Below are 14043 nucleotides of genomic sequence, written 5' to 3' on the forward strand. Positions count from 1 at the left end.
AGGTGTTGTGGCAGAAGCAGAGACCAGAGTGACACAGCCTGAGGAAGACGATGCTGGGCATGGCTGGCTTTGAAGGCAGATTCTTCCCTGGACCTCCAGACGGAATGCAGTGCTGTGGACAGTTGATTTTAGTCCAGTGAAACCTGTTTCTGTCTTCTAACCTCCAGACCGTCAGGCAATAAATGTATGTCGCTATGAGCCGCTATGTCTATCATAATTTTTACAGTACCAAGGAAAAGTCACAGAGCAGGCATTCCCATGAAGAGAGAGAAAAGCCAGCACACAAATAAACGTAATACGCTTTTGAACAGTGCTAAATGCCATGAAGGGATGAAGAAAGATAGGTGCTATGAACTGGACAGAAAGACCAGGCAGGAGATCAGGACGGGCCTCTGGCAGGAGAAGGTGGTGGCCAGGCTCTGCTGCTACAGAGGAGGCAGAGTAGGGGGTTGAACTCTGGATATATTTTGAAGGTTACGGCCACTAGAAATTGCCCATGGGACTAAACATGATGCAATAAATATATGGCACTGGGACTCAAGTACACAGTTATGTAAGACCATATTCTTTTTTTTTTTTTTTTCTTAATATGATGCTTGAAAATAAAGAAGCATCCTGGGTGACTCCTCTATTTTTATTCCAAGTCAATGAATCTGATTCTCAAACAGAAATGATAACATGTCACTCGTGCTGCAGGGCATTTAATCACCAGTGGCACCCCCTCCCCACCATAGTTTTGTGTTTTTTTTCTTTCTACCTTGATAACCGGCAATATTTTAGTTTCACTTTCACTTTCCTGGGTTTTCTGTAGTAACAGAGTGGTTGGGAATATTGAATTAAGCAGTGATTGGTACATAGGTCAAGAAAACCAATGAACAAGAAAAACACCTTGTGTGTGAAGCAGCTGAGGTTCACTGCGATGTTTGTTACCAGGTAGCACTGAGAGATACACTACCTCATAGGGTTAGGTAGACTCAATGGATTAACACAAATAGTGAGCTTTAACAGCACCCGCCACATGACAAGGACTTAACTGTAACTATTATATCAACTAAATGGGGCTTGGTCCTAATTTTTTTGGTGAGCCTGGCTTTTCCGTCGTTGTTAGATGGAGCCCAGGGAGAATAAAAACTATTTGCTCTGCAAAATTGCACAGAAAAGTCTCCATTTCCAGAACAGGATGTAGGTCCCTATCTGCAGTCTATGACCTGTTGATTGTGCCTGTACCAACCATAGCCAGTGGAAGGAGCTCTCAACAAAGGGCTGGGAGGCCCAGATCGTGTCACCTGAAGAGGTGCCCCTTAAACTATCTGAGGTTTAGAGTCCTGAGCCAAGGTGTGCAGGGATTCAAGTAGGTGAGACCTGAGGCCCAGGTGTGCCCACACTAGTGTTTCTCAACTATGTTGCATCTGTTTGATACAACAGATTTAGGCTCTCAAATTGATTGACAGCTCCTCTGCTTTCATTAGTTTTCTGTGTTGTAGATATTGGTAAAATTTGGTTTGATTCAAAGGTGAAACCTTTGTGTTCAATGGTTGGTAGAAGTGTGGTGAGATGGGAAGAGCATGTTTAGAGCCTGAGAAAGACAGATTCAAATCCTGCCTGTGCTGCTTTTCAACTATGCCTGCTCAGCTAAGACTTGTAATCACCCCGAGTTCCAAGTTATTCTTCTCTAAAACACAGTAAGTAAATTTATTTAGCAATCTATTTGAGACACCAAGTGTGATGCTGTTTTACGTAGATTGCCCATAGAAGTCTTTCATGGAAGCATAAGATGCTATTTCAGCAAGACCCAAAGGAAGTGCAAGAATGAATAAAACTATTACTTTGGAGAGATTCATTCCAGGAATGGGAAACCACAATTAGCAAGACCTTGAAACAGATGCCTGTTTAGTGTCTTAAAGAAACAGCAAAGAGGTCTGTGTGACCAGGGCAGCATGGACAACACACAGAGGAGTGGTAGAGGAGGTGATGAGTATAATGTGTGGACAGATCAATCATGGACAACAAAATTGGGATGGTTACATGGAGGCATCTCAGTGTCACAAGAATTCAATAACAAGGTAGGTGTTGAATACTTAGCAAGGCCCTTGTCTTTCAGAGAAGAATAGAATTAGATCAAGGGCATTGAGTGAACAGGACTTAGGTTTGAATTGATTGCTGTTATTGGTCAAATAGCTGCATGTCTCAGCAACTATAAACATGGGCTTGACTTACAGGAGAGAGGCCCTACCAAATGCTGAACAACTTCAAACTTCAGGGCTGCGAGGGTGCCATAATCACAACGGGAGGGGCCCCAATGTTGGCATAAATAAGGTGACCCAGAGACTGCTGTGCTACGGCAGGGATCATACATGTGGCTTGCTGCCCAAGGTGAGTTAATGATGGTGTAAGTGAAGTGACTCAAAGACCATTGCACTTTACACTTTACACGGCATCAGGAACGTGCACACACACTTGCTTCCTGTGAGTTAGGTAAGAGGAGCCTTATGGAAATCATTTGTAGTTTGCAGCTAGAATAAATCCTTTCATATCCACTGAAATGGTTGTAGCCATGAGAATCCATGAATCATTTAGAATACATCCTCCAAACATGGAAGATGGTTGTAAAAGGTGAGCTTGCTTTTCCTTTCCCAATCAGAGCACATAGAATGATATTTTTTGCACTGGCCTGCTAATTATGAATTCTTCTGGTCATAACGTGCACATTTTCCTCTGGGAAACTACCTGTTCCGGGTTCTTGGACCATGAGGTTCAGCTGGTGATGATTCTAGACAACGAGCATACACCATCTCCCTAGCCACAGTGATTGGTTCGCATCACCTGGACCATGATGGTCTCGATGCTTATCAGTCCCAAGGCTATCATCAGAACAGCTGAGCTTCCAGCCACCATCTTGCTACGAAGGGAGATCTTGCCTAAGAGGAAAACCTTCACAAAGGAGGCACAGGAGAAAGATGAAGAGAACAAATTTTCAGGGGACCTCTGAGTCCTTGGATTCATCCATGCTTAAAGCTATCTCTGGCATGTTCATTACGAGAGCTTATGAATTACTATTTTTTTATTAGGACAATAAATGGGCTTTTTTCTCTGTGGTCGAAAGAATCCTGACTTGTAATGGTTTCTGGACATCAGAAACAAGATTTTTTTCTTTAAAAAGTTTTATTTAGATATAATTTGCCTAGAGTGAATTTCACCTTTCTTAGGTATACACTTCAATCAGCTTTACAAATGTTTACAGTTTTGTATCCATTACTTCACAGAAGATATACGATATTCCCATCATGGCCCCCAAATCTCCCCATGATCTTTTGATGGAAATCCCTGTTCACTATATCCAGACACAGGAAAATCTGATTTGCTTTCTGACATTATAGTTTTGCCTTTTTCTAAAAGTTAATGTAGTAGAGATAATGGAATCTTTATGCTTGCACTCTCTTGCATCTGACTTCTTTCATTTAATGTTTTTGACTTCCATCCACATTGTTGTATCAGTAAATCCATTCTTTTTTAAGTGATGAGTAGCATTCCATTGTGCAAATATGATGTAATTTATCCATTCGTCATCTGTTGAAGGATAATTGGTGCACTTCTAATTTTTGCAATTATGAATAAATTATGAAGGTCAATGTAAACATTGTCATACAGAATATTTTGTGAACATGTATTCTTTATGGAAATGCCTCTTTTTGAAAAAAGAAAATAACCTGTATAACTGTCTTCCAAATAGACTACAATTTTGTATTCCCATCAGCAGTGCCCAAGTACTCCAGTTGCTGCCACCATTTCCATCACCTGGCTTGGTCATATTGAGTATGTAGGAGTAGATAATTGTGATATTAATTTGCAATTCTCTGATGGCTAATAATGTTGAATGTATTTTTATGTACTTATTAGGCATTCATATATCACCTTTTGGAAAGTGTCTATTCAAATATTTCACTCTTTTTTCTTAATTGGGTATTTGTCTTTTTTATTATCGATTTATGTGAGTTCCTTTATATTCTACATACAAATTTTGTGTATATTTAGCCAAGATTTCCTCCCTATCAGTGTCTTGTCTTTAAATTTTCTTAATAGTGTTTTCCAAAAATTTAATTTTAATAAATTCGAATTAAAGTTTTAGTATCATTATATTTTGTTTGAGATTTGGGTTTTTTGTATCATACCTAATGAATTTCCTAATAAATGTGACAGAACTTTCTTCTCTGTTTTCTTTCTGAAGACAAATTGTTTTCTCTCTTAAATTAATATCTAATGTCAATTTTGAGTTAATTTCTATTTTTCATAAGGTAAGCGTCAAAGATTATTGAATTTCCACAAGCATATTCAGTTTCGTGTAGAATGTTTTTTGAGGGGATAAGACTATGCTTTTAGTCATTAATTACCATTCCACATTGTAAAAAAGAAAAGTCAATTGAACATGTATGTGCCAATCTGTTTCTGAATTCTCTATTTTGTTCTATTGGAACATGCTATTACATTATTCTCTATTTTTTGTTAAAATGGCCTGTTAATTGTTATCTTGTTTCTTTCTATGTAATATGTCTTAATAATTTTTTTTTGGCTGAATTCAGTATTTTCTCTTTTACTTTGGAGCTCTGAAGTTTGACTATGATGTGCCTTGATGTGGTTTGCTTGTGTTTAAGCTACCTGGGGTTCATTGCTCTTCTTAGACATAGAAGGTAACATTTTTTCTCCAAGTTTAGTAAATTGACTGTTACTTCTCTATTTCATTTTCCTTTCCTTGTTTCTTTCTCTCTTCTGGTCTTCATTTTGCCTGGGATGAATTACATGGATGTTGGGCCATTTGGTATTGTCTCAAAGATCCAAGAAGTCTTGCTAATTTACCTTTAATATTTTTCTCTTTGTTCTGCAGATTTAATTTCTTTTTCTTAAGGTATATTCAGCTTTATTGATACATACTTTTGACATTTCAATGTGTTGGTGAGTCAATATAGTAAATTTTTTATTTTAACTCTAAAATTTATATTTTTGTAGTAGCCATTTCTCTGTTGCAATTACTTTCTCACATAGATACAATATTTTCACTTATTTCTTTGAAAACTTTTTTCTTTAATTATTCATATATATCTATAACACCTTCTATAAATCCATGTCTGCTAACTTCAGCATCTGGGATCAGGCAGGATACTTGTCTATTAACTTCTACTTTCCGATTTATGGCCCACACTTTTCTGTCTTTTAAAATATCTCCTACTTTTTGATTTAAAAAAAAAAAAGAACTTTGTAGACAATACAATGTAGCAACAGTAGAATATGTTTGGTTTGTCTGTGGATTGTTAATTTTTAAATTTACTTTTGTTTTAGTTGACAGTTAACTTGCCTAGACTCAAACTATGAAATCTGCCTCAATTTTTTGCTACTTTTTTCCCTGGATTTTTTTTTTTTTTTTTTTTTTTTTTTTTTTTTTTTTTGAGACAGAGTTTTGCTCTTGTTACCCAGGCTAGAGTGCAATGGTGCGATCTCGGCTCACCGCAACCTCCGCCTCCTGGGTTCAGGCGATTCTCCTGCCTCAGCCTCCTGAGTAGCTGGGATTACAGGCACGCGCCACCATGCCCAGCTAATTTTTTGTATTTTTAGTAGAGATGGGGTTTCACTATGTTGACCGGGATGGTCTCGATCTCTTGACCTCGTGATCCACCCGCCTTGGCCTCCCAAAGTGCTGGGATTACAGACTTGAGCCACCGCGCCCGGCCTTTTCCCTGGATTTTTACTGGCCTTCCCTATGCCTTTGTATTTTATCATTTAAGCAAGGCCTGGAACAGAATTTATATTATGATTTGATGCCCTCCCCCATTTCTGCGATTTCCTGTTTTTCTTTTCTTTCCCCTGGATTTCAGTTTCTCTGTACGTCCCAATTCCTGTTCTCTGGATGGCATCATTAAGACATAAAGCACTTATGACTGGTTACAATTATTATCACTGAAGATCCCATTTAAACTTCCCATTAGGCAACAATAATAACTAGCCCCAAGGAATTTTCAAAAATAAAGCATTTAATACCAACTACATATGTAAATGTCACACCATCAAACAGATTTTTGACAACTGTTGTTACATATTGCTTATCACTGTAGAGATAAACTATGCTTGTTGTGATAACAAAAAAGTATATTGGAACAGCTGCCAAGCTTGTTTAAGTTTAATCTCTGTTATTAATTAAGACTAATGCTTCTCAGTGACTCACTATCCCTGAAGGCTCAGAAAACCACCCTTCCTTTCACAATCTGTTATGTGAGTTGAGGAGCTTTCCATGAATGTACTCATTTTATCACTGGAAGGAAGTAGTTGCATTTGTTCCTGTTTTATTATGGAGATAAAGTAGAAAAACATACAAGTAGTCCTCATTCTAAAAGTGAGATTCAGCTCTCCCTGTCCATAAGAATTAAGAACAAAGACATTTAAATATTTTAGATAGAATTGATTATTACCTTGGTCTAAAGACCCATGGGAAACACAAATATGTTATCTTCTATGATTTCATTGGCTCCCTCAAAAATTAAGGTACTGCTAAAATGAATAATCATAATTATTCAGCACATCTTTTCAAATAGTGCTGATTCATTGATAAAAGATTTAGACATGCAGAATAACAAAGATAAAATTAACATCATACATAGTGTTGTAAGGTATGGCAGGAAATTTTGAACACAGATCTTGAACTTTCTGGAAAAATTAATGTGCCAATTCTATTTGTTGTCTGTCAGCTCCAACTACACCCTTCTCTCCCTCCTTTGTGGTCTTGGAGCCGGACCCTGTAAACATTTCTCATTTGTCAATATTGACCACTTCCAGTGGGGTGCTAGAGAGACAGTGAAAGGGACAGCTGAGGAAGGGCTCTTCTTCCTGATTGCAATGTCTTCTTCCTGTTCCTGTGGCATAGCTCCCAGCAACCTGCAGAGGCCCAGTGATGTTCATTGTTCAGTGAGTTTCATTGGCTCACCGGTGGGTAGTTCTGCTTATTAGCTGGGTACCAGCTCTGGCCCAAGACACCCAGCACACTTCCCAATCACAATACAGGGTACAGCCACACTAGCTCAGTGAATTTCAGCTTGAGAGAAAGTACTCTTCACTTTTTTTTTTTTTACTTCTTGGGTACTTTTCTTTAGCCCTAGAGGAGGTAACTGCTCCTTCCATTTATTATTCCTGTACAAAAAGTCTTCAAAAATTCATGGAAAATGCATATTTATGGAAAAGTTATGCATGGATTTCAAAACACTTTTTGCATCAAAATAAACTTATACTGACTTTTTATAGCATATCTGAGTAGGATTTATTTTAAAGCAGCAGCAAGAAGAGGAAGACATCAGTTTAAGAAAAAGTCTCTGTGAGTGCAACATGAATCCTGCTAAAATGGAAGCAAAAACAAACATCAAATTTATGGTGAAACTTAAGTGAAGAAAAGAGATAACTGACACTAAGAAATGTTTATGGGAACAAGCCTAAAATAAATCAGCAGTTTACAAATGGTTAAATCATTTTAAGAATAAACAAAACAATGTTGAAAAGGAAGCCCATATCAATTTGCAGGAAAAAAGTTCTTTTTGTTTGTACCCTAATTGAAAGGACAGCCAACAAACATATGAAAAAAGCTCATCATCACTGGTCATTAGAGAAATGCAAATCAAAACCACACTGAGATACCATCTCATGCCAGTTAGAATGGTGATCATTAAAAAATCAGGAGACAACAGATATTGGAGAGAATGTGGAGAATTCGGAATGCTTTTACACTGTTGGTGGGAGTGAGATTAGTTCAACCATTTTGGAAGACAGTGTGGTGATTCCTCAAGGATCTAGAACTAGAAATACCATTTGACCCAGCAATTCCTTATTGGGTATATACCCAATGGCTTATAAATCATTCTATTATAAAGACACGTGCACACATACGTTTTTTTTTGTGGCACTTCACAATAGCAAAGACCTGGAACCAACCCAAATGCCCATCAGTGATAGACTAGATAAAGAAAATGTCGCACATATACACCACAGAATACTATGCCACCATGAAAAAGGATGAGTTCATGCCCCTTGCAGGGATATGGATAAAGCTGGAAACCATCATTCTCAGCAAACTGACACAAAAATAGAAAACCAAACACCACATGTTCTGACTCATAAGTGGGTACTGAATAACGAGAGCACATGGACACAGGGAGGGGAACATCACACACCAGGGCCTGTTAGCGGGGTGGGGGGGGGAGCTAGGGGAGGGATAGCAGGTGGTGGAGGGGTAGAGGAGGGATAGCATTAGGAGAAATACCTAATGTAGATGTCAGGATGATGATGATGGATGCAGCAATCCACCATGGCACTTGAATACCTATGTAACAAACCTGTACTTGAAAGAAAGAAAGATATTTTCTGCAAAAAAAAAAAAAAAAAAAGAAAAAAACAAAGAAAAGGACTGATGATTAACAGCACAAACAATAGCCAACACTGTAGACATCTCAAGTGGTTCAGCTTACACAACTCAGGCTCATGATAAAAGTTGAGCAAACTTTCCCGCCAGTGGATATCAAAACCGTTGCACCCAGATCAACCACAGAGAAGAGCAAAGCTTTCATTCCTAGGAAATTGTAAAAAGGGGATCAAGGTCCCGAAGCGCTGCACTGAAGAATTGTAACACGAGATGAAACATGGCTTTATTGGCACTATCCTGAAGACAAAGTATGATCAAAGCAATGGCCGCCAAGAGGCGGAAGAGGTCCAGTCACAGCCAAGTGGACTGGTCAAGAGCAAACGTCATGGCAGTAGCTTTTTGGAATGCTGAAGGCATTCTGCTTGTTGACTTTCAGGAGGGCCAAAGAATGACAGCTGCTTATTATGAGAGTGTTTTGAGAAAGGTTGCCAAAGCTTTGGCAGAAAAACACCCAGGTAAGCTTCAATAGAATCCTTCTCCACCATCACAATACAAAGCTCCTGGTCATTCCTCTCCTCAAACAAGGGCAATTTTGCAGTTGAGCGTGGTGGCTCACATCTGGAATCCCAACACTTCAGCAAATCTAGGTGGGAGAATTGCTTGAGCCCAGGAGTTTGAGACTGGCCTGAGCATCATTGTGAGATCCCATCTCTATAATGCAATAATAATAATAATATACCTTAGCTGGATATGGTGGCAAGCATCTATAATCCTAGCTACCTGAGAGGCTAAGATGAAAGGATTGCTTGAGCCCAGGAGTTTGAGGCTGCAATGAGCTATGATTGCACCACTGCACTCCAAACTGGGTGACAGAGGGAGAACTTGCCTCAATAAAAGAGAAAAATAATAATCAAAATTTAAAAATAATAAGCAAAATGGCAATTTTGCCAGCATTTCCACAGGAAACCATTAGGTATCTACCTTACAGTCCTGATTTGGTTTATTCTGAGTTCTTCTTAAGAAATAAATTTATATTTAAAGGGCACCTATTTACCTGCTTTTCTTCAGTTCATAATGCTAAAAGACTGCATTGACGTGGTAACATTTCCAGGACCTTCGGTTCTGCCACTCACAAAAGTGTCTTCAATTTGATGGAGTTTATGCTAAGAAATACGGTTTATATTTACTTTTATCTTTTAATTTTGTTTTCCACAAACTTTCTGAAGTCCCCTCATACACTGAAGAGTTTTTATCCCTCTTAATGGATAATTTTGATATTAAAAGCTTAATGTTCAAATTAGTAATGTAATTTCTATGTCCTGAGTGGAGCCTGATTGTTATGAACACATATGAATGCATTCCCCACATATATGTATTTTCCCACTATGAATTCTTATTTATCTGTTGTATATTTTTAATGAATCAAAAAATGTTCTTTTTAAAGCTGAACTTAAGTAATACAAATACTTGAAAAATATTAGATGATTTAGACTGATGGTTTTCGTACTTTAGTGGGATTCAGAAACACCTGGGAACTTCATTTAAAATGTGGACTCCCAGGCTTCCCTACCGGACTGATTTGGTGAAGGGAGGTGAACAGGAGCCAGCATTTAATAAAGTATTTCAAGTGATTCTGACAGAAGTTGACACTGGACCTCACGCTGATGTTCCTGTGAAGTACAGCGACAACTTATGTCAGAATCACTTGAAATACTCACTAAAAGTCGTTCAGGATCTTAGCAGTTTGAATAAACAATTGCACAAAATGCACAAACAAAGCAATAAAAGAATGAAGCAATGAAAGTAGAGATTCACCCTGCTGAGTGGGAGCAGGCTCAAGCATGTGGCTCATGAGCCCTGGTTACAGAATTTTCCGGGGTTTAAATACCCTCTGGAGGTTTCCCATTGGTTACCTGGTTACACCATATGTCAATGAAGAATTCACCTGGGACCAGTCTGATTGGTCACAGTAGATGACCAATCAGAGACGGAAGTGAAGTTACACAGTTACATCCCTATGCAAATGAAGGCTAGGCCTGTGACACTATGACTGTTTGTGGGAGAAGACCAATCAGAGGCACTTTCCATTTTTCAACTGCAACACGGAAATGGGGGTCGGGTTGCAAAGGGAGTAGCCTCTGATCCTTCTGTCACTTGGGCATAGAAAGGTGGGGTTTTCATTTTGATTCAGTTCTAGGAAGTCAGCCTAAATTGGCCTTAGGTTCCCTGCCTCCAAATCTTATTCTCCTGCTTCGCTGAGATATAATTAAAATCTGGATTCATCATTAAAAGATCTTTCTGCATAAATGTTTGTTTTTCAACATAATCCTTACAGTCACGCTGTTAGGCGTCGTAGGCTCGTTTCGCTGGTCTGTTACTCAGAACAGTATCTCCTAGGCAGATGGAGGGTTGAGACAGAAACCTATCCCAGGAATTTTAATTCCAGATCCCATTTCAACACTGCTTTGCTACTGTACACCTTCCACCTCTCTCTTCCATACAAATCATACAAATGAACTCTGTCAGGGAAGTTATTATAGTTTTGTTTCTTCCTGATTGTGAAAGTGACCAATGTTTATGTTAAACATGAAAAATTACAAAGAATAAAAATTTTAAATACCTATTTTCTCACTGCCTTGAGAGAATCACAACTAACTTTTGACAAAGTTATTTCTAGTTTCTTCTCTGCATCTATCTTTTTCTCAACAAGATGAAAGCATGTTTACTATGGTTACCTTTCTTAGCGTGTTGCTTTTTTAAACTGTACAGCTGTATTGATTTATTACTGTGTAATAAAACACCCTTAAATTCAGGGGTTTAAAACAGCAGTCATTTTTTTTTTTTCTAGTGAATCTTTCCTACAGATGATCCAGGTGAGTTCATCCTGGGAGCTCAGCTGGGGTGGCTCCCGTCACATGTCTCACGTCCTTCTCCTGGGACAGCAGCTCAGCCTGTGTGTCTCTCTGAGGGTGATGATAGAAGCACATGAGGGCCAACAGAAATGCATGAGACTCCTTCAGCCCAGGTTCCAGACAGGCGTGCTGTCTCCTCTACCTACCTGTCACAGGCCAAAGCAAGTCACTTTGGAAATGTTAAGTTTCCAAGCAAATCAACAGGTTTGAGCCAAAAGTCAGAGCGGGTGGAAAGTACAGCCCTGTGGAGGCCACGGCTCATTGGTGTATGCTGAGGTGGAAGAACTGAGGCCATTTCGGTTTACTATAACAATATATTGCAAACTTTTCTCTCATGTTACTACTAATACATTTCTAAGTAAGATTTCAATGACATGTGATATCTCACTATTCAGCTGAGACATGCATTATTTGGCTAATTCTTTCATTGTTGGGTATTTAGACTATTTCCTTTAATATATTATTAACAAAGTTTCAGTGAATATCATTTTACATATTTTTGTTCATGTCCCCAGTTATTTCCTTAGGTTGATTATTAAAATGAATTACTGGATCATTTTGTATAAGCAATGTTAAGATAGTTGCTAAATATTGACAAAGTTTTCTGAAGAAAGACTGTTTTAATTGTCTTTGAAAAAGACAATATAGGAAATGTTCCTTTCACTATACCTTCCTGACACAGGATATTACTTTATAAAAAATAAGTCTTTACCAGCTCAATAAGTAAAACATGGTATGCCATTTTAATGTTCATTAGTTTTGCTTCTGAAGATCTGAGTGTGCTTGGCCATATGCATAAAAATAACTGGATCTTCAGTATCCTGTCTGCAGAGTCAACAATATTGTTCACTCGTTTGTACATTCGTTCAACGCCTATCAATGGGGCACCTCATCTATCCTAGGAACTGGAGATATAGAAAAAAAAATGAGCAGAAATCTCCAGCTCTGTGTAGAAAGACAGTAGACCCCATCTAGAAATAAAATATGTAGACTGTTAGACAAGTTGCTAAGGAGTAAAATAAAGCAGAGAAGCATGAAATAATATTTTGATGTGTAAAGATTCGTTTTTCAGGAAAGTTTCCCTGAGAAGGTCAACAAAAAACCTAAAGAAATGGTTAAACCAGCTCTGCCACCACCTGGAGAATGAGCTCTCCAGCAGAGGGTATGGCATGTGCCAAGGTCCTGAGGCAGGAATGTGTCTAGTGTGTTACAGGACAAGCAGGAAGACCAGTGAGACCGAGGGGAGAGAATGGGGAGATGGCCTGAGAGCAGGGGGAGATGGGGGAGACTATGCTGAACACGGGAAACCATATTAGAGGCTCCATCCACTTCTGCAAAGCCTTTGACTGTGTGTGTGACATGGTGTGAGAAGAAGAGTCTGATTGACATTTTAACAGGATCACTCTGCTGTCAGGCAAAGGCCCACGGGCATCAAGAGGAAAGGCTAGGGCTGCTTGGGCATGCACAGCAGTGATTGAGGCCAAGATGACCAGGGCTTGAGTCAGGGAGGAAGCTCTGGAGGTAGCGCTGGTGAGAAGTGTTCAAATTCTAAATACAAGAAGGTGGAGGTGAGGTTTGCTGATGGAGATCATCTTAGGTGTAAGAGAATGAGAAATCAAGATTTTTTTTTTCTTTCAGAAACAGAAAGCATGGAGCTGCAATTAACGGAGACCACAAATCTTATCGGAGAATTGATTCCGGCAGGGTTGGAGGGACAGTCATCTTCGGCCGAGGCCAGAAAACTAAAACCCATGGGCCATATCTGGTCCACCATGTTTCTGAACTGCTATGGTTTGGCTCTGCCTTCCAGCTGAAATCTCATCTCAAATTGTAATCCCCACGGGTCAAGGAAAGGACCTGAATTCCCCACGTGTCGAGGGAGGGAGGTGATTGGTTCACGGGGGTGGTTCCCACATGCTGCTCTCGAGAGGGTGAGTGAGTTCTCATGAGATCTGATGGTTTTATAAGCGTTCGACAGTTTCTCCTTCACTCACTCCTCTCCTGCGCCTTGTGAAGAAGGTTTCTGCTTTCCCTTTGCCCTCCGCCAATTGTAAGCTTCCGGAGGCCTCCACAGCCATGTGGAAATGTCAGTCAATTAAACCTCTTTCCTTTACAACGACCCTGTCTTAGATAATATTCTTCACGGCAATGTGAAAATGGACAAATACATGCACCTTGGCTGCCTCTCTATTTTTATGTATCGTCCACAGCCGCTTTCAACTACAGCAGAGTTTAGTAGTTGCAACAGAGACGCTATAGCTTGTCAAGATATTTACTAAATAAAGTAGTCACTACTGGTTCCTTTTACCCTCCTCATCTACAGGACTGACATAATTATTCAATGAACTGAGTTATTTAAAATTTCAAAATGGGGTTTATGAAAGTATTCTATGATTAAAAATGTAGAATTCATGTTAGATATTGCATTGTGGAAGGATTTTTTTCAGGAAACATCTGGATTTAGAAAATCATATTCAAACCTGTGTTGTGTCTGTATTATGACTTTTTAAATGAGTGGCCACAGTTCAGTTTGTGACTGTGAGGTCTGTGTCTTCAAATGAGAGAAAAGCTGTCTCTGTCAAGAACAGAAAATCATTCCTTTGTTTCTCTATGGGCCTCCAGGTTCCTCGGTAAGAAGTAAACTTCCAATTTTCTCTTCAGTTCCTTGCAGTAATAGAGCCTGTCACTTTGTATTATATATTAATACCAAAGCTCATTTAAAACTTCACCTGGTAAAATAAC

The sequence above is a fragment of the Saimiri boliviensis genome, chromosome 7 (assembly GCF_048565385.1).
Source record: "Saimiri boliviensis isolate mSaiBol1 chromosome 7, mSaiBol1.pri, whole genome shotgun sequence".
NCBI lineage: Eukaryota > Metazoa > Chordata > Mammalia > Primates > Cebidae > Saimiri > Saimiri boliviensis.